Source organism: Callithrix jacchus, chromosome 20 (assembly GCF_049354715.1).
Source record: "Callithrix jacchus isolate 240 chromosome 20, calJac240_pri, whole genome shotgun sequence".
Taxonomy (NCBI): Eukaryota; Metazoa; Chordata; class Mammalia; order Primates; family Cebidae; genus Callithrix; species Callithrix jacchus.
This window is the reverse complement of record NC_133521.1, coordinates 18979053-19001881: the sequence shown is the minus strand read 5'-3', so window position 1 is coordinate 19001881 and position 22829 is coordinate 18979053. Positions and strand designations below refer to the sequence as shown.

The following is a 22829-nucleotide window of genomic DNA, read 5'->3' as shown; positions in this document are numbered from 1 at the left end:
TGAGCAAAATAGAAGAGCCTGGTAACGTGCTGGGGGAGAGTTGTTGAGGACAGGGTATCCATAAAAGCAAAAAGATTGGAATAGAATAGCCTATTGCTTAACATTCTTTGCAATATAAAACTGTAACCTTCATTCACTTCTACTCCAACCTTACATGTGTGCATGTACACACAGACACACATTCACACACACAGCACATACATACCACTATAAGTGATATTTTAAAAATGTTAGTACACATTGAATTGTAGACCAAACCGTTATCAATAAGGGCTATCCAAGGTTTTATAAAAACATGAAAAATTTAGTCTTATGCATTTGAGTAGCCACTAGAAGGACAGAAATGGGCAGTAATCAAGGTATGACTGGATTTAAGAATTTAGCAAAATCAGAAATTGAAGCAGGGGATAGCAAAGTAAAATACCAGCTCTCTGAAAATCTCTGAAGATGTTCCAGCTATAGTAAAGAGGAGTATTTAAGGTAGTTTTCCTTAAATCTTATAAAATAAAATGAATCAAGCAAGCTGGATCACTTTAAGCATTCCAGACAATTAGAGTCCACTGTTAATGTTCATTCATGCCTAGAGATAAAAATGATCAAACTTTCTAATAAACAAATGAATACACAAACAAACACACATGAAACCACTAAGCCTTTATTTTTAACCTGACAAAACATGTATTTTTCTGTAAAGGGGTCATGGCATGTTGGTAAATGCAATTTATTTAGATTTCAGATTTGAAATTAGATCCTTTGATTCCTATATCCACTTTGGACAAATTAGTAAAATTATCTGAATTTTGATGTCTTCACTTATAAAATGTAAAAATACAAGAACCATGTTATAATAACGTTGTAAATGTCAAGTTAAATGAAGTAAATTTACATAAAAATTAGTACATTGCACAGCATAGTTATTCATATTTGTTAATTGACTTAGGCCAAGTAAGTGTCTATTCAGTAAGAATCATAAGATGAAAAGGAGAGAAATTGTGTGTGTGTGTGTGTGTGACATACTTCTTCTGCCTGCTGCAGAGGAAAACAATAAGGTGCCCTGTAGTCAAGATAAAAGGCAGTCTCTCTGCATCCAATCAGAAAATATGCTGGGAAACATGTTTCATCCTAGCACTTTTCTGTCATTAATAAGTAATGGTATTACTTATATCTATTTACCATGCTAAAGGGCATTGATTACTGAAGTGCTCATGTTACCAGAAAAATTGTATATGCATTAAAAGGACCTGGCAGGGGCAGGTGGAGAGGAGAAGAGTCAAGGGTGGTGGTTCTTTGTTGCCATCACAGAATTCAGATTAGAGGCTTCCTTGAATATAGCCTTTGGTTTTAATACAGCCTTGCTCAAGTTTGTTTTTCAATCCACCTGCCTTAGACTAGAGCTAAATCTCTTTATTTTAATCAGGTTCAGGGGTGGGGTAGGGGCGTGGTAAGGTAACACAGTGGTCAAGAGTCTGATTCCTGACATTTATCATGAAGCTAAGGAAATTAAAACGTTACTTTCTTGGGCTCCTTCCAAATCATGAAAGTAGCTTGGGCACCTGTTCACATAACCACAGGTTTTTGTAACTTTTTTCTAAAATAATGTATTTAAATCACAACGAACACACTATAGAAATGATCCCTGAAAGTATAGCCATGTGCAGAAAGCAGAAACTGGACCCCTTCCTGACACCTTTCACTAAAATTAACTCCCGATGGATTAAAGACTTAAACATAAGACCTGGCACCCTAAAAACCCTAGAAGAAAATCTACGCAAAACTATTTAGGACATAGGAGTAGGCAAAGAATTCATCACCAAAACACCAAAAGCATTGGCAACAAAAGCCAAAATAGACAAATGGCAACTAATCAAACTCCACAACTTCTGTATGGCAAAAGAAACAGTCACTAGAGTGAATCAGCAACCAACAGAATGGGAAAAAATTTTTGCAGTTTACCCATCTGACAAAGGACTGATATCCAGAATTACAAAGAACTCAAACAGATTTACAGGAAAAAAAACAAACAAGCCCATTCAAAAATGGGCAAAGGATATGAACAGACACTTTACAAAAGAAGACATACATGAGGCCAACAAACATGAAAAAATGCTCATCATCACTGGTCATTAGAGAAATACAAATCAAAACCACATTGAGATACCATCTCACACCAGTTAGAATGGTGATCTTTAAAAAATCTGGAGACAACAGATGCTGGAGAGGATGTGGAGAAATAGGGACACTTTTACACTGTTGGTGGGAGTGTAAATTAGTTCAACCATTGTGGAAGACAGTGTGGCAATTCCTCAAAGCCTTAGAAATAGATATTCCATTTGATCCAGCAATCCCATTACTGGGTATATATCCAAAGGACTATAAATCGTTCTACTATAAGGACACATGCACACGAATGTTCATTGCAGCACTGTTTACAATAGCAAAGACCTGGAACCAACCCAAATGCCCAGCGATGATAGACTGGACTGGGAAAATGTGGCACATATACACCATGGAATATTATGCAGCAATCAAAAATGATGAGTTCATGTCATTTGTAGGGACATGGATGAATCTGGAGAACATCATTCTCAGCAAACTGACACAAGAACAGAAAATGAAATACCACATACTCTCACTTATAGGCGGTTGATGAAAAATGAGAACACATGGACACAGGGAGGGGAGTACTACACACTGGGGTCTAGTGGGGAGAATAGGGGAGGGACAGCGGGGTTGGGGAGATGGGGAGGGATAGCCTGGGGAGAAATGCCAAATGTGGGTGAAGGGGAGGAAGGCAGCAGAACATGCTACCATGTGTGTACCTATGCAACTATCTTGCATGTTCTGCACATGTACCCCAAAACCTAAAATGCAATAAAAAAATAAAATAAAAATAAAAAAGTAAAAAATAAATAAATCACAGTGAATAAAAGTATTCTCTCTTCAGCTTGCCTTTGGTCTTGATATTTGGGGCAAGTACCAAATCACTGACACATGTACAGCTTACTAGCTATATGACAATAACTTTCTATGTGGACATCTTTAATAACATGACATTACTCTTCAGTAACACTTTCTAGTCCAACAAACTCCTTGTCCGGGAAGATAAAAGTCACAAATAACATTGCTAGTTTTAGAAACATCCTGGAAAAAATGAGTGAACACCAAACTGTTCAACTAAAGACCTTTCAAATTCGGACTCAAATTTCTCACTTTGCTCTGCCCTTCAATCCTAAACTATTACCTAATGATCCTTATTCAACCTTAATCCAGCTATGCATTGAAAGATCTGTCTTAGACATACCCTAAAACTTTACAGTATACAGATGTTGTCCTCAGTCTTATTAACAATGGTTTTTGGGGCCAGGTGCGGTGGCTCATGCCTGCAATCCCAGCAATCTGGGAGGTCGAGGTGGGTGGATCATCTGAAGTCAGGAGTTCAAGACCAGCCAGGCCAACATGGCAAAATCTCATCTCTACTAAAAATACAAAAAATTAGCGAGGCATGGTGGCAGGCACCTGTTATCCCAGCTACTTGGGAGGCTGAGGCACGAGAATCACTTGAACCTGGGAGGTAGAGCTTGTAGTGAGCCGAGATTGTGCCATTGCACTCCATCAAGGTTGACAGAGCTAGACTGTCTCAAAAAAAAAAAAAGTTTATTTGATGATGTTTATAGGGAGCTGGCATTTGATATGAGAATCTGGTTAAGGGGAAGTTGAACTGGGAATACTTCAATTTTGTTTTAATAGTTTATATTTAAGTGGTTTTCAGTTAACTCTGTATCAGCTTTAATTAATGCCAGCTGCCCTGGTGTGAGAGTGGTTTCTGGGAATTATCTTTCTGTCTGCCGTGTTAAGTCAGCAAGGGTTGTGGTAGGAAAGTGCAAGTCTAGAGGTCCTATTACTAAATGAACATGCCCTACTGAACAGTGCCAGGTGACAGTTACATAGTGGAGGTAAAGTAATGCTGAAAGATTCTGAAGCAGAATCCATCCTGTGAAACGTTTCTTAGTCATCAGCAATTGCCCAGTGAAAATCAAAGTATTCAGTTCTTAATCAATATCTAGTCAAAAGGAAGTTCACTGGTATCAGAAGTAGACTAATTGCATAGCCTATAGATTTCCGTATGTACCATGCATTTTCAATTCAGATTATTTAAAACTAGTTATTTTAAAGGAGAATTTCAAAATGCTCTGGGTGTTTTAATTTATATAAAGGAACTTGACAGGGTTTCTCCCAAATTTGACAGTATTAAATATCTGCATGATACTACCAACAATAGCTGTTCTAAGTTAGTGACAATTTTTTAATAACTTAAATTTTTAAGTTAATTTAGAGGGGAGATTGATTTAATTATTACACTCTCTAATAAAAAAATACTACAAAAATAATTGCCATTAAAAGTGGCAATCACAGAGTAAAATTTTTATGAAAAAAAAAAGTTGTATCTATAGGTATACCAGTCATTTTATACAAAGATTGTGTGTTCTTTTTTTCTTCTTGGATTTTGTGGTGGTTGTATGATTTGTCATTTCTTTTTTTGATTTATAATTTGTGGTGACAAGTTTTCTGATTCTAAATCAGTTCTGTACTCAATTCTGTCTGTGTGAGTCCTTCTGTCTGGTAGCCCTCTTTAAGGTTAAGATTGTTACATTCAGTGATTTTGTTCAGGGAGGATGTGGAAAACACAGTGAGAGAAAGAGGGCTTTGCATTTTAGTTTTCCTGCTAGTTTACTGTGTAATATTAGGCAAGTTACTTAATCTCTCTGAGCTTTAATGTCTTTTTTCACTTAAAGCCAGGAATTATTTTACTTCATTGAGTTTCTCAGGAACTAAGAGTACTAAATAAAAGGGAACAATACTTTTTAAAAAAAACTGTTAACAGGTTGGGAGGCCAAGGTAGGCAGATTACCTGAGGTCAGAAGTTTAGGACCAACCTGGCCAACATGGTAAAACCCTATCTCTACTGAAAATAAAAAAAATTAGTCGGATGTGGTGGTAGTTGCCTGTAGTCCCCGCTACTGGGGAGGCTGAGGCAGGAGACTCACTTGAACCTGGGAGGCAGAGGTTTCAGTGAGCCAGGATCGTGCCATTGCACTCCAGCCTGGGCAACAGTGCAATATGTTGTCTCAAACAAACAAAACAACAAAACGAAAACAAAATTGTTACATGACTTTCTTGTCATTGTCTTTTCCCCTCAAAGGATACATCAGCCTCAACTTAACTTTTTCTTCCTCCCCTAAAATACATTTGATATTTATCCTCCAAGTGAAGTACATTAGAATTGGTGGTAGTCCATGATAGAAATAAATATGCTAATGCCTAAGTCTCAATTGTGAGCACAGACAGTCCTTCCAAAGGGATCACAGAAAGGCTGCACTTTTGTATCTATAAAGAAAAGAGAAAAATCAAACAATATAATTTTAAGTGGAAGTTTCATCATATTTTTAGAAAGTAGTTCCACAGAATACTTGATATTCATAATAAATAGATTCTTTTGAATGACCTCATTACTTAATTAAGTCCTTTACTAACTTTGCATTAAAAGAACGTCGGCAAAAGAGCCTATTCAACTTAGCCTGGTTGATTTTGATTAAACAAAAATAATTTTAAATGAAATTTAAAATTCCACCATCAGCCGTATTGGGGAATGGAGATAAATGTGACACCATAGTTTAATTAGCTCTTCTACTCTCAGGCTGAAATAGGGCCCTGTATTAGCCACATCCTGGGGGAGCATCTGTAGAAGAGATGTCGTCATTCCAGAATTTCTACGCAGGTCGAGAAAAAAAGCAATCCAGGTCTGCTTAGTACAACAGAGTGTTGAAGTCTCATACTGTCTTTCTTGGACCAAAGCCAACTCATGCTTTATCTGACTTGTGTGTTATACTTTGTTGGTGGCATGCTATTAAAATCAAAACAAAGCAAAAACAGAAATCAATTGCCTTCTTGTCAAGATTCGGTAAGAGATTTTACATATTAATCTAAATTTCTTTAACCCTTTGAAACATCAATTTCTGTCACCATTTGGCCCTCACTCATACATGGCTATAATTTCCTGGAGAAGAGTAGACCCTGCCCTTTTTCAGATGAGGAAAGGGTTGCCACTGCTCAACTTCTATTGATCTCTATGTCTCCCTACATTTGGATAGAGTGTTGAGTGCCATTTATCACTCTTCTTGGACCGTTTGTATTTCTCAGGTAGCATTGAGAGAAATGTGAAGGGTGTATTTTGCCCATGCTGCAATCAAAGGTTAACATTAAGTAAAGTTTTTTGGGATAGCAGATTAGTCCATTTTCATGCTGCTGACAAAGACATACCCGAGACTGGAAAAAAAAAGAGGTTTAATAGGATGTACAGTTCTACATGGCTGGGGAGGCCTCAGAGTCATGGCGGGAGGCAAAAGGCACTTCTTACATGACAGCAGCATGAGAAAATGAGAAAGAAGCAAAAGCGGAAACCCCTGATAATTTACTATCTGATCCCATCAGATCTCATGAGACTCATTCACTATCACGAGAATAGCATGGGAAAGACCAGTCCTCATGATTCAATTATCTCCGCATGGGTCCCTCCCACAACACGTGGGAGTTATGGGAGATACAATTCAACCTGACATTTGGATGGGGATACAGACAAACTATATAAGCTAGTATGACTCAAGAAAAAAATAAAATGGTAGTTTATCCCTTAGAGGGTATGGTGCCGGTACCTCATTTCAATACTGACTCAGTCATTTACTGGCCAGGGAATCTTGGTAAATTATCTAACTTATTGAAATCTCAATTTACTGATAAGTAAAATGGAGAAAGTGATAATACCTTCTGCAAAAGGACTGCCATGAAAATAGAACTTAAGCTCTGGAAACAGTTTGCGCACAGGGCAAACATCAAAATGTTCACTCTATATATATTATATTAAATTTACAAGCAGCATTTGTCTTAGCCAAAGTTCCTGGCCCAGATTGTTCATTTATGTTTTCTACTATGTGTATCAATCTTTCTGTTTGTACCCTATGATTAAATTTAAAATCTGAGTTGAATTCTCCACAGCATGAATTATAATCTTATTTTTTAAATAATAATTAACCTAAGCTCAGGTCAAGGCCCAATAAGATATCTATATCTATATATAGATATATATAGATATCTGTTTGGCTTTGTGAAATTCAAGCTGTTTTCTAAACACCTCTCTACTCCTCAACTGGCCAACTGCTTCACCCTAGGATCATATTAACTCAGTGAAACTCATCTCAAACATCCTCACAAACCCCAGGTGCAAGTGACCTAGTGTCTAGACAAACTACAAGGCAACTGAAATACTGAATGTTCCTTACTTCCCCTCACCTGTCTTGTAAACACTAGAGACTTCTATGGAAGCTACTCCTGCCAGTGTTTGTAACTCAGCTAGAACCTTCATCAATAGGATAAACGAATTACTAAAAGATCTTCTTAATTACCCTCTCCACTTTTTTTTGGCCACAGAATCTTACTCCATCACCAGGCTGGAGTGCAGTGGCACGATCTTGGCTCACTGCAACCTCTGACTCCCTGGTTCAAGTGTTTCTCCTGCCCAAGTAGCTGGGATTACAGGCACGTGGCACTACGCACAGGTAATTTTCGTATTTTTAGCAGAGGCGCAGTTTCACTACGTTGGCCAGGATGGTTCGATCTCCTGATGTCGTGATCTGCCTGCCTCGGCCTCCCAAAATGCTGGGATTACAGACTTGAGCCTTGTGCTCAGCTAGCCTCTGCATCTTAAGAATCTTCTTTCAAGGCTCCCTTCTCCTCCTTCCTGATTTCTAGTCAGTTTCCAGCATATAGGATTCCTGCCTCTAACTGGCCAAAACTTCCTGAGTGAAAACATGTTCTAGACAGGGTCTTTCTGTTATTGCTGTGTTACCCTATGGTATAGGTGTACCAGATGAAAAGTAAGATGCCTAGTATTAAAATAATTAATTAGGAGGCCATTAAGCTGAGAGGGCTCCAGCAACTTGAGTTTCTAACCAAGCAAACTGAAACTCAGCTCAAGGCGAATGGTCATACCCTAGGGAAAAACAAAACAAAACAAAGTGGACCTATGCAAAACTATGAACTAAGTAGAGACTTCACCAATTGAAAACTACCCACTAAACTCTAAGAACTTTCCACTTTAACCAATCAAATATTTTTTGTCTTGTTTCTATGAACACTTTATAAAAGTTACTCCCTTGTATTCCTCAGTGGATCTCAACCACCCAACTACTTGCAGTCTGGTGCTGCTGGATTCTCAGATTGCTGAGTGCTCAACTACACCTCTTAAGATATGCCTGACCGGATGTGGTGGCTCGCGCCTGTAATCCCAGCACCGAGGCGGGTGGATCACGAGGTCAAGATATTGAGACCATCCTGGTCAACATGATGAAACCCCGTCTCTACTAAAGATACAAAAAATTAGCTGGGCATGGTGGCGCGTCCCTGTAATCCCAGCTACTCAGGAGGTTGAGGCAGGAGAATTGATTGAACCCAGGAGGCGGAGGTTGCGGTGAGCCGAGATCGCGCCATTGCACTCCAGCCTGGGTAACAAGAGCGAAACTCCGTCTCAAAAAAAGATATGCCTAAGTTTCATTTTAAATACTAGTCAAGTATAAATTTTAGTTGTACAATAAATAGTTTTAAAAAATATGGGACATACATATATTGTATACAGTCATTCCTCAACATCATGGGAACTGGTTCCAGAACACATCTCCTTTTCATGAATACTAAAATGTCCAGATATTCAAGCTCCTTACATAAAATAGTATAGTATTTGTATACAACCTGTGTACATCCTCCTATATTCTTTAAATTGTCTTTAGATTACTTATAATATATAATACAATGTAAATGCTATGTAAATAGCTGTTCTACTGTATTATTTGGGATATAATGGTAAGGAAAAAAAGTCTGTATATGTCAGTACAGACACCATCATCCATTTTTGTCCCCAAATATTTTCAATCCACAGTTGGTTGAATCCATGGATGCTGACCTCACAGATATGGAGGGCCAACTGTACAGAAATATGTGTGTGTGTGTGTGTGTGTGTGTGTGTATAATTTATCTGAAATTCAAATTCAGCTAGTTGCCTTGAATTTTCATCTGCTAAATCTAGCAACCATTCCATCATACAAAACTATGCTGTTGTCTCTTTTTCTACTCCCTCAGGCAATAACATACTGCAGTTTCTGGATTAGTTCAAAATTTTAGATAATAATCTATATTCTATGCTAGATTCTTGGTACTTAACTATCTGGTCCATTTTCTATATTGTTCAGAAGTAGTCCTTTAAATCTTTCAGTGCAGGAAACTCAAGAGTCAGGTAATTTCCATTCCTGAGTAAATCAGTGAGAAGAAAGTGATATTGGCAATGATGTTAAAGCTTCACCCCTCTCTTACCTTTTTCTAACATTTTGGACAGTCCAAAGCACTTTCTAATATAATATTGTGTGTTTATGGTCATGGTTTCTATAGAATTAGAAAGACTTTTGCAGACTTATTTGAAGACACATATTGCAGGGGTCCCCAAACTCCAGGTGGCAGACCAGTAGTGGTTTGTGGATTGTTAAGAACCAGGCTGGCACAGCAGGAGGTGAGTGGCATTGCAGCCTGAGCTCCACCTCCTGTCAGATCATTAGATTCTCCTAGGAGCGCAGACCCTAATGTGAACTGCACACGCAAGGGATCTAGATTGTGCGCTCCTTATAAGAATTTAATGCCTGCCTGATTGTCTAAGGTTTAACAGTTTTATCCTGAAACTATCCCCCATCTCACAACATCCATCAAAAAATTTTCTTCCACAAAATCAATCCTTGGTTCCAGAAATGTTGGGGACCACTGACATATTATATATTTGCCATGAACCACACCCGGTTCTAGGAAAGCAATGGGTTAAAGGGATGCTTGAGACAGACATGGTCTCATGCTCAAGGAACTTAGAAAGTTAAAAGAAAAGAGTAATCATGAATACTTCAATAGATTCACAGCATATGCCACCTTGTGATTTGTTGTGATTTTTGTCAATCCAATGAAAGTAAAAGAATTCAGGGTGCTCTAGAGATCTGACATAGCAGCAACAGGAAGGCTCTGTGTGGGTGCTAATTTATTTTTTATAGATGAAGAAGTTTGAACTAGATCAGTTGCTCCCACCTGCCTGATGATCAAAATTGCCTAGGAGCTTTTCAGAATGTAAGTGAGGAAAAAAGGAGACAGGAAGAAGAGAAAGATTTCTGTCCGGAGAGTGTGATATGTACAAAAATCCTGAAGAGTGAAAAGACATGCACGACCTGACTACTTCTGTGTACATCCTGAGTTTTTGAACTCTTATTGGTGTTCATTCCTTTCAGCTGTAAGAGTGATCATGCGGCCATCACTTCACAGATTAAAATAAAGCACTTCTAAGATGATTGATACCATGTTTTATGGAATGTCTATCTTCTGCAACAAAAACAACTAATTTACATTTCATTCAGCTGTTAGGATTCTAATTTAGACATAAGTCGAAATAAACATACTTTTCTGAAACTTTCATAAAAACATATGCCTGCTTTGATATTTTCATCTCTCTACCAAGTTTTCCAAAATAGTAACATATGGTGGGATTATCACAAAAATTACTGGAACAGAAGATTCCCTTTAAGAATATTTGACATGATCCTTGATGTAACAGACAAGACAGTTCTTGAATGAAGTGTCAAAGGCTTTGATTGCATGGACAAGTATGTTCGGTAACAGTCATTATTATTCCTGCAATGATTTCTTGAATGCTGATAAGGCACTACTTTAAAAAATTAATATTTAATATGAATGGCATTAAAATACATTTCTCAAAGTAGGCTGCTGATAACTAATTTTAAAAGAAAATTTTATATCATTATCATGTTACTTTCTCTAACTAAAGGTAACTATGAAAATAAATACAATGCATGACACACAAACTCACACACACTAGCCTCTCTGCCAATGCCTCCTCATTCTATTTCAGATAAAAAGACACTGGTAAATAAGATAATACCACAGTAACTTCAGATGGACTTTATCTGACTTTATCTTTGACACATCAGAAAAAAAATTAAAAATTAAAAAGGAAAGTGACTTTCTTGCTGTTTCTATCAATGTTACTTGATTTTCAATTTCAGTCTTATCAACATCATCTCACAAACTACGATGGGAGGAATCCTCATCTTCGGGATATGTTAAACATATAGATGTTATCTATTTTTTTATCTGTAGAGTTTGGTGACAAAAAATTCCAAAAACAAGGAGCTGAAGATAAAATATTATTGTGCAGAAAGCACTAGAATGGGAATTAGATTTAGGTCTCATTCATTGGGTCTCAATCCTCACTGATAATTGGAATCATCTTGGCCTTGGACTGTTTTTTATTTTGTTTTGTTTTTGTTTTCCATGTGGTTCAGGATCAAGAATCACTGATCTATATTCAGCTCTGACTCTCAGAGTAAGTCCCTGAATGACCCACTCTGGCCCTTTTAATCCCAAGACTCCCATTTACGGTTGAAGGACATTGGTGTTGATTAGGCATGTCTCCAGTATGCTGACTATTAGAACCATTTGGTAAGTATTTTAAAAGGCAAAATCTCAAGGATTGTGGATTAGAGAATACATATTATGATCTCTTCCCAGAAATACAGTCATCTAACTTTAAGTTTAATGTGTAATAATCATGGATTCCTTAGCATGAAGGTCTAATCAACTGAGCTAACCTATAAAGAAAACTATTGAAATTCAGACAGCTAATAATTGGGGAAGAAATGTCCTGTGTTGACTAATGTAATCACTCCATAATAGAATATACCTGTGGCAGATAAAAATTATCTCTACTTGATATGCCATGAAATTCTAAATAATTTTGTGAAAGTATCCCATTCTAATATGTTCTAATATGTTACATATTATTTGTATGTGACATATGTCACATGATATTATGTATTGTCAATAATTTAAAAACAAATTTGGAAAGCCTACTATTTTTAGATCTGTTTTCTTTTTCAAATGTGACCTAGGGATAGACTACAAGACAGAGGAACACTGAATATTTCTAGGAAGCACTGGGTATTTCTAGGACAAAACCCAAACATGAACTTAATAAACATGAATGTTCTCACCAAAAAAGTTTCTTTAATTGAGTAGCATGAAAGCATCAGAAATACACAGTGCTTAGCAAACATGTACTAATTAATCTCAGAATAAATTTATAATATAGTTTACAATAAACATGCTTCACAATTTAATTTATAACTATATAATGATGAAACAGAAATGGATCCAAGAAACATGAAAGAACATAACTAAACACGGGCTGTAGTCTAATAAAATGGAAATAAGATGACAATTATGACATGGTAGAGACAGCCTTGAACAAAGAGACTGAAGTTTGGCTCTAATCCTTAAGATAAACAATTTAATTGATTTATTTGGTGGATAACCCAATTCAAGGTGCTGTGTCAGGCATGGAGGGAAATTATACCAAGAAATAATAGGCTGACTCTGTGCTCACATTCGCAAGCTGGCTGAAGAAACATTACACTCTACTTCATGGGTGTATGTGTGTGTGTTTTCTATATGTGAAAGTAGAACTATGCACAAGATATTGTGATGATGGACCAAAAAACTGTCAAAGCTATTAGAGAACAGTGAGTTCAGGAAGGCTTATGGAAGAAGTGACTTTTCAGCTCCTTCGAAGATATCCTTGTGTTTAAATAGGCACATGTATACTATTGGGTGATCAAAAACAAGCAACTTTTAACCATTTTACAGCTGGGAAAACTAGGGAATGCTTTACCTTCTGACGATTATAAAATTAACTGCTTATTAAGCAAATATTTGTTGTCATAGAATATTTAGCTTTAAAAGGTCAATCTTACCACTAAACTTTTAGTCATTGAAGGTCATGGACCTTTTTGGTAGCATGAATCGATGAGGTTGGTGCAAAGGTCATTATGGCAAAGATTACAATTACTTTTGCACCAACCTAATGAAAAACTAGATGTTAAATAAATCTATGTTTCAGGCCCTAGACTGGTCACTGGAAATTCACCTCAGCCTCACAAATATCCACAGTTTTTAGCCTCAGAAACCTTACAGTTTGGTGACTATTGTAGGTTCTGGAATATTTAGAACTCACATGTGAGGTAAAATGACAGTTGAGTTTCAACACCATAAAACTGAGGGATTGTTATTGCAGGATTAACTGAAGTGCCCAATATGGCTCTTCCTATGATCTTACATATGACAAATAGAGGAACACTCGGATGTCAGCCCTGTCCACATGGCAAGGCCGGCTCCTGGGACATAAACATGAGCTAGTGATAAATGACTGTGTCTGGGCCTGAAGGGAACTGGCTGGGATTGGGGATGTGGGAGGCAGGACCGACACAGGCCTGTTTGTTTTCTTTTCTTCCTTTATTAATGAACTGAAAGATCTGAATAAACTGTGTGGTAATCAGACTTGCAGACAGTACAACATGGGGATCAATCTGGAAGCATCTGAACCAATACGGTTGGAAGCTGGAAACTCAGTGAACATGAGATAATTAAAGAACAATGGTGTTAAGACAGACCTGAGGGTGTTAAAATGTGATAGTCAATTAAGTTGGAGAGAGAAATGCCAAAGGGTAAAAAAATGCCCAGAAGCAACTTGAGTTGAAAGGGAAAGGACTGGACCCTTTATTCTGTGTGAGCTTGGGATTCTGAGTTAAATTCTGTTTCAGAAAAGACAGCTTTGTGTGTTATTCTTACATACTGAAACATCTGCATTAACTGGACAAGGAAAGTAACTTACATTCTTTGGAAGAAAAAATACACCACAAATACAGTGATTAGGCTTAAGAGTTCTTGAGATGCAAAGTTGGGGATCGCGGATTTCATCTTTTAAGAGAAGTGCTCTATTATTAACAAAAGAAAGGTATACTTGGCAGTGATCTCTAATTAGCATAATTTATCACTGTTTTGCACAGAGGTGATATTATTCTAGCCCAGAGCAAACACGTTTAATGTGCTTGTTAATTTGTGTGGCCAAATTGAAGTGAATATTTAGTTTCTGATGGAATGGTGAAATATTTTAATTATCAGAATCCCCTCAAAGCAGCTGCAAACACCCCATAGTCATTTAGAAAAGTGGTTAAGAGTTGTCTAGATTCAGACGGCCCAAGTTTTAAATCCAGTCAGTGCCACTAACCAGTTTATTTACCTTGGGTAGGTAATTTTGAGATTAATATCTCATCTATAAAATGATAATTATTTCAATTATCTCCTAAGTATTTTGCAACTATTCTAAGGACATTCAGAGTATGTGACCTCAAACTGCATTACTGTGGCATAAGGATTTTTTCTTTCTTTCTTTTTAACAGGGTCTCGCTATGTCACCAGGTGCCAGGCTGGAGTGCAGTAGCGGGATCTCGGCTCACTGCAACCTCCGCTTCCCGGGTTCAAGCAATTCTCCTGCTTCAGCCTCCCGAGTAGCTGGGACCACAGGCGTGCACCACCACGCCCGGCTAATTTTTGTATGGAGTCAATTAAGACAAAGCAGACACTGGTTGGGCTCTCTGCTCTCCATTTATCTGCCTGAAAGCAGAACATTTCTTCCGTTTGTGAAGGTGCCCCCTATTTCCCATACCAAGAAAGGAATAACGACCTTGTCTCAAGTGATGGGATGGCATCAAAAGAGTTTCCAAAAACAAATGTAACTAATTAGTTCTGATTTACCGTTAGTTCACTCAAACATTTCCCATCCCACAATTTACTTCTTCTAGAAGCTCAGCCTTTTTTCTTTTGATAGTGGCAGGAGACAGACAAATTCCTAGGCATACAGAAACGGGTCCTCGGTGAAACTCAACCTTCAAACCAAAGACAGCGTGAAGCCCAAAAACCAGCTGCCAGTTCTAGGTGGAGTTCACTACCGGAGTGAAAATTTTCTCCATGCCTTTTAGCCAATCGAATGGCGTTTTTTCCAGGCCCACTTGTGGACCAATCAGCATGCACTCTCCCATTCTGAGCCCATAAACACCCCACCCCCGCTCCCTCGCCACCCAAGACTCAGCCTCACAGATGGCTACCTGCTTTCCGACCCCCTCTCACACAAAGAAAATCAGGGATGCAGACATAAGAAGTGGGTTTAGGAATGGAGGTTCAGTAGGCAAAAGAGAAAGGAGGACAGCTCTCTCTCCTGTGAGAAAGAGGGGTTCCCTAGTGTGACTTCTGGTCCATAGCAGAGGGGCCACCCACCCACTTTGGGCACCCTCTCATTGTTGAGAGCTTTTCTGTCGCTCAGTAAAATTCTTCTCTGCTTTGCTCACTCTCCTGATTTCTCTTGGTCATGGGACAAGAACCCAGAACCTGCCAAACAGCTGCTGTGAGAAGAGCTGTAACGTGCTCCTGCTCGCTGAGCTACAAAAGTGAAAAAACCGCTGGGCTCCACACACCCTCATATGCTGAGCTGCCAGCGCAGGACCAAAGGAGCTGTGCCACACATACCCCCATTCGCCCAAGATGCAGGTAGCAGGAACAAATAACACCTGTAACACTTCCTGGGGCCTCAGACCCTGGGATTCCCCAAGCAAAAGCTAAAACACCCCTTGGGGCTCCACGGTTGCTGGCATCTCCAAGTTTTCAGGTACCGCCACATTCCCCTTGTCCAGATGCTGACACCCAAGGCAGAAGCCGGTCATGGCAGGCAGCAGACTGGCTGCAGGCTGAGCACAGAGTCACAGCGGGCGTGGAATCCAGGCCGCCGCAATAGCAGAGCACAGCCTGTCACGCCCAATGGGCAGAGCAAGCCCCATTGGCGGGAGGGAAGCCGAAGGAGAGGCACTGCCAGCTGTGGAGATTTCCAGCTGGCAAAGTGACCAGAGAATCCTGCACCAGTTTTTCTTGTGACTTCTCTAGAAAATTATTGCTCTTTGGTTAAGATGTTCTATGGACCCAAATTTGAGCCACTCCTGTGAGTTGTACTCATCACCGAGTGCTTCCATGTGTGTACCATGCCTGCATGCATGAACTTCTGCTTGTTTTTCTCTGGTTAATCTGTCTTTTGTCAGTTTCCTTTACAGGGCTTCAGCCAATAAACAATATGGGTAGGGAAAAAGTTTTTTTCCTTCTCTACAGAGTATAGACATTTGCTTTAGTCTTAGAAAGCATGGAGAATACTTCAACTTCCACTGAAAATTTTTATGACAGTATACACATTATTAAAACAAAGACAAATGAAAGAAATAGGAGGCATGGTTTTTTTTATTAGCAAAAAAAAAAAGTGTAAAATTAGCAGAATATATGTCAATTTATGTCAAGTTTGAAGTGTAAAAGAATGAAGACCTTGCCTTCTAATGCACTTTTAAGGCCTGGGTGTGACTGAAGTAATATGAGGCTAATCAGCTAACAGAAGTTCAGGCTGTTTTCCTTCACTAATACTTTCCAATCATTTGTGGTTATACTATATCAAACTAGCTGGGAGAAATCCAGGTCTGGGAAAGAGGATAGTATTCAAGGAATTGAGACCATCACAGGACATGTTTTATATGTATATATTTCTCAACTCATGGGTCTTATGAAATATTTAAACCCTCCCCCCGCAAAAAAAAAAAAAAAAACTAGAAAAATGTAGACCTCTTCAGAAAAAAAAAAAAAAAATCAGTTGTTAAAGATTTCAGTTTTCTTTGGAAAAATTAATAGGAGTCTAGGATAATTCACTGTTTTCAAGGACCTCTATGCTGAAATAGGAGTCTCCCTCTTTTCAAAACCTGAAGTGGGTGGGATTAATGAGGAATCTTATTTACAGGTTGCGGAATAAGCCAGTGTCAATTTGATGTCATTGGGACTGAACAGGCGTTGTTGTCTAGTGTAAATACCTAAGGTCTGTCATCTCACACAAAGAAAATCAAGGATGCAGACATAAGTGGGTTTAGGAGTGGAGGTTTAGTAGGCAAAAAGAAAGGAGAACAGCTCTCTCTCCTGTGAGAGAGAAGGGCTCCCTAGTGGGACTTCTGGTCCATAGCAGAACACACAGGGTTTTATAGACTGGATTTAGGAGGCAGCGTCTGATTTACATAGGGCCCAACGATTGGTTGGACCAGGTGTGATGTTTACATAGCACTCCAGAAAGTTGGACACCTCACCCTAATCTTAAATATGCAAATGGAGTCTCTGCTTGGCCTGTGCCATGTTGCCCGCTCCTTACTGTGTACATGGTTGCCAAGGAAAGGGGAAGATGGAGCCCCCATGCTGGACATATCTAGCCCCCAGGCAGCCTTTTCCTACCAGCACAGCTGCTGGCATTCACCTGTGCTAGCTTCCAGCTTGGTATCTATGTCTGCAGCTTGATTTTACAGGATGCTTTTTTTTAAGGAAAGAAAATGATTTGGGGGCTGCTTTTCATTAAAAGGAAAATCTCTCTATCTGCCTAAATAATTTCTTCTTTATATCAGCACCATGAAATGTGCTTCTACTGGCAGGAATTTTATGTTGAGATCCAGAGATCCTCAGTACAGAGATGTCCCATAAATCAACTCCAAACTTAATTTCAGACTTTTAATGAAACTCCAAATGTACTGGATCTGGATCTGGATCTTTTATTTTTTTTTCAACTATTGTGCCAAAATCCCTATATTCTGATTAGCTAGCTTACCAAAATTGTTGATACCTGTTAAGGTAATCTTTCCTTTTATTATTTTAAAGTGTCTTGGCTATTATCAGTGAGAAAGGTCATACTGTAAAACGTATAAATGGATTTATTCTTAGCCAAATATGAGTCACAATCATCTGTGACATAGCTCCAAGAAATCGTGAGAACATGTGCCCAAAGTGGTCAGGCTACAGATTGGTTTTATATATTTTAGAGAGACATAAGATATCAATCAATATCTGTAAGATGTACATTGGTTTCAGTCCAGAAAGCTGGGACAATTCAGTGGGGTTTTTCAGGGGTTTCCAGATTATGTGTCAGTTCAAAACATTTCTGGTAATTGGTTAAAAGAGTTTATCTAAAGACTTGGAATCAATAGAGGGGGAGTGTCTGGGTTAAGATAAGGAGTTGGGAAACCAAGGTTCTCATTATGCAGGTAAAGCCTCCAGGTAGCAGGCTTCAGAGAGACTGGATTGTAAATGTTTCTTATCAGATTTAAAGAGTGTATTCTATCAGTCTTGAGTTCTATTTTTCAAAATAAATGCTGGTCAGCTGTGCCTGAATTCCAAAGGGAGTAGGGTTTAATGAGGCATGTCTGAGCATTCATTCCTATAATGTCCTGAACTAGTTCAGGTTTATTTTAGAATGCCTTTGGCCAAAGAAGAGGGGTCCATTCAGTTGGTTGGAGGGCTTAGAATTTTATTTTTGGTTTATGCTGTTGCTTGTCATCTGAAACCATCTGTGAATTTCTACATAAAGACCTGTTTTAAAGTACTAATTGGCATCACAATCAAATATCTAAAATTGTTTGGGGAGTATTACTGCATTTATGACACAAAGTCTTCCCATCCATAAACATAGTATATTTTTTCATTTATTTTTCTGTCCTTTATAACTCTGATTATAAGAGTTATAATATTGTACTTAATATCTAACTATCTCTTGTAATTTGATTTCTTACACTGATATTTCTTTTGTTGACACTTTAAAAAATATCTTTTGAAATTTTATTTTTGTTACTAAATAAGGATTCAAGTGATTGTTTTATGTTGATCTATCCAGCAATCTTTCTGAACTAGCTCAACAATAGAGCAATGTTTCTGAACTAGGTCAGTAATTTAGGATCAGATTGCTACAACTACCTCTATACTACTGTAGATGTCAATAATTGAGGACCAGATTGCTACAAATACCTCTTTATAGTAGTAAAAACATAGTGAATTATTTCTTTTTAAGAGTCTCATCAAATGATAAATAACTTTTAGGATAGAGAGAACCAAATGGGCTATAAAAAGCTGTGTGTGCGTTTGTGTGTGTGTGTGCACGCGCGTGTGTGTGTGATGTGTACTTAAGTTTTATTTCTTCTTTCCAAAACTTAAATTATGTTCCTTTGTTGTATTTTAAATCGATGGCTGTGACTTCCAGTACACCATTGTATAGAAGTAATGAAGTGGCATCCTTTATTTGTTACAAATACTAAAGAAAATATTTCTAATCATTTGACAAGAATTTATTCTATAGATTTATCAGGTTAAACATATGCTTTTCTATTCCTAAAATCATAACTGCATATTGAAATTAATCAAATATTATTTTTAAAGCTATTGACAACATTTTCCCATTAATAGATTAGTATGGTGAATCACACTAGTATTCTAAAAGAATTAAATAATTTTGGGAATGAACACTAATTGTAATATATTGAATTTTTTAAGTCAATAATCAATAGATTTGGTTTGATTCTTCAAAAGAAATTTTGTGTCTGTATTTCTAAGTGAAGTATTTACACAATTTTTCTTGCTTTGACTATCTTTCACTGAGTTTGGGTATTAAGATGATGTTGATTTATATTACTTTGTCATTATAAATGTTAAATATTCTTATCATAAAATTGATACCTATTAGGCACCCAATCAGTTGTCCTTATGATTTTCTTTTGTCTAGATTTTCTTTTAAAAAAAATGAGGCTAGCAAAACCTACTGTCCAGGCCGTTTGTTAGGATTAAATAAAATAGCATCTGTAAAGTGCCTAAGGCAGTGTTTGGCACATTAGAGGACACATTAAATGCCAGCTCACTTGCCCTTTCCCCCTGGCTGTGTGTTTTTGAAACGGGGCAGAAAAGCCGTGGAATGCTTTTTCTGCGAAGCCAGCTTAAAATAGTCATCAACACTGAAGTCAGTGAATGTGTTTGGTTTCCATTCAAAATGTTACTTTCAGAAATACACACAGGGTTCATTTGCATAATCACTCTCCAGGCTAGAACCTGTCCCTGAGGGGTTATCATTATTTAAATCTAAGTCAGGTTATTATCCTTCCTCAAGCTGAGTTGCTTGGCTTTTCTTCCTTCCCTTTCCCTTCACTGCTGCAGCTGTATCGCTCTGAATGGGAGCTTGACCAGTGCCTCCACTACAGAGAGATTTAGGGCAAAAGGCAGCCTAAGTGGAAACAGCCATGGGCTCTGCAGTAACAGATGTGGTTCAAATTCCGGCTCTACTTCTCACTGACTGTGGTACTTGGCAGCATGACTTCACTACTTCTCTAAGCCACAACTCCCTTTGCTCTGAATGGGAGTTCAGTCGTTGAGAAGTGTAATTAGTGTTTTACAGATTACATACACCATTTTAACTAAAGTATACCCTTTAATGAAATTAGTCCTCTTCTCTGCCTCCCTCTGTACATATGGATGAGTTAACACATCTCAGAAAGGAAAGACATATCAAAGGAAAGAGAATTGGCAGCGGAAAAAAGATAATCAGAGAGGTTCACTTATAGAACAAAATCTTCTTACCTGTGAGAATCATTTTGCAGGGAAAAGAATAAACATGACAGTTCAAAGTCAAGGGACACAGCAGAGGAGAACATGACATTTCTTATTAGATATTGAGTCAAGGAAGGCATAATGAGTGTCTATGGAGATAGAGAGAAAACCACTTGGCTATGGGGAGAAATGGAATGGTGATGCCAATTAGAAAAAAGAATGATACAACCTAAATATTTGGGGAATCTATTAAGTGAAGGCTATGTGATGGAAATAATGAAACCCAGAGGAAAGACACCACCTATGAGCTGTGTTCTTCGAACTGGAGAGGTAGATGATTTAATGCTCACTACTACCCCTTAGAGTAGGTAAGTTATCCGTGTTTATGTTATGGGTTAGCAAAGTGAGTTTCAGACACTTTAAATAATGAATGTGTCTAAGTCTACCCAGCTAAATGATGCCTGAGTTGAATTCTAATTCAAGTCCAGCTAAATTGCAAGCATTCCATACCCTTTCCTCTTGGGAATCAAATCACACTGGGTCTTCTACTTTCTAAGATTATAATGGCATGCCAGTATAGTTTATAAAATGTGCTTGTGTGCCAGCAAAGGTTTTCTAAAGGATATTTACAGCACACAGGCAGTCAGGAAAGGTGCTAATTTGATTGTAGTTTAAACTCAGTGTAGATTGTGGCCACTAAGGAGACTTCTTACAAAAATAATGGAAATACAGTTTGTTGTAAACAATGACATGCTTTCATCATCACACATACTGTGTTTCTCTCCACAGTCCACAGAAGGTTCTGGAGGACCATTTTACTACCAATTGATATGGTACTGAGCACCAGGAATAAAATGTATTTTACATATATTGTGTGGAGAGCACACCTTTAGAGTATACTATATATATATAATATCTATTATATAGAAATTAAATATATATTTAATATATGACATATATAACATATAAGTGTGTATATATTTATTATATATAATATATATAAATATATTATATATTATGAATGTATATATAATAAATATATTAAATATATGACATATGTAATATATTTAATATATATTTAATCTGTGTATAATAGATATTATATATATATATATATTTTGTATATTCTAAAGGTGTGCTCGCCACACAATTATGTAAAATAGTGCCCAATGCCATATCAATTGGTAGCAAAATGGTCCTCCAGAACCTTCTGTGGACTGTGGAGAGAAACACAATATGTGTGATGATGAAAGCATGTCATTGTTTACAACAAACCGTATTTCCATTATTTTTGTAAGAAGTCTCCTTAGTGGCCACAATCTACACTGAGTTTAAACTGCAATCAAATTAGCACCTTTCCTGACTGCCTGTGTGCTGTAAATATCCTTTAGAAAACCTTTGCTGGCACACAAGCACATTTTATATACTATACTGGCATGTCATTATATTAAGTATCCCTAATACTTCCAGCTGCTTATCAGCAGATTCTAGGTTGTTTAACCTTTCTAGAAATCACATAAGAAAATAATGATGGATGAGGAGACCAACGCTCAAAGTAGTAAAACAATTTACCCCAGGTCACTGTGCTAAGAAATAATGGCATGGATCCAAATGCAAGCATGTGTGACTTAAGAGTCCAGGCTCTCAACATCAGGGTAATCCTCCGCACATATAAAATACAGTGTGACCCATGGGATCGTTGTACTGCGTGCGAGTTATGTAGAAGTAGTACAGAAAGCTAGGATTGCTCAGAGAATTCTTCACCAAATAATGGATAATTAGAAGTTCTGAACTGTGAACGAGAATAGTTTAGGTGAACAAAATGAGGAAGAGAAGTGTAAACAGAGAAAGAAAACAGCAAGATGTTCTGAGTTGCCTTTTCAAGCCAGTGCTATTTTACACATTTCTATTTTTTTTTTTTAATTGAGACTCTCCAAAATGTATGTCTTAGCCATATAGTGTGTGCTTGGTATTGTGAATATAAATCTAAGTAAGAGGTTGACCAGTTCTCTGAAAGTTCCGAGTTTCTGGAGAACACAACTTGGAAAGGAAACAATTCGAAATAGCACTAGAGTAGGTTCTATTTTATATTAAAATCCGTTCATTCAATGTTATGGCCATAGAATCTAGTAGAATCAATATTAAGGGAACTTGGAATGTCAACAAATCTTACTTTCTGTCCAGAGGAAGGATAGTTTTTTCTTAGTTCCTCATTGTACATTGTCTTGATTGACCTAGTAAAGTCAAATATACCTGTTCGAACACCTGCCTTGAAAAAAATAAATTTTACTTTAAATGCTATCTCTTCCATTTGTTTTGTGTGCAACTTTTGGAAAACTGAAAGAACCTTTTCAAATACTTTTCTAACGTTAGAAATGTGAATATTAATATTTTTATGTAAGTGCTCTTGTGATTTT

At 37.6% G+C, this 22829-nt stretch overlaps 1 pseudogene; it reads right to left on the bottom strand.

The window, feature by feature from the left end:
- Positions 1-1552: 1552 nt before the first annotated feature.
- LOC118149825 (small nucleolar RNA U3) lies at positions 1553-1652 on the bottom strand (annotated as a pseudogene).
- Between the last annotated feature and the right edge of the window lie 21177 nt (positions 1653-22829).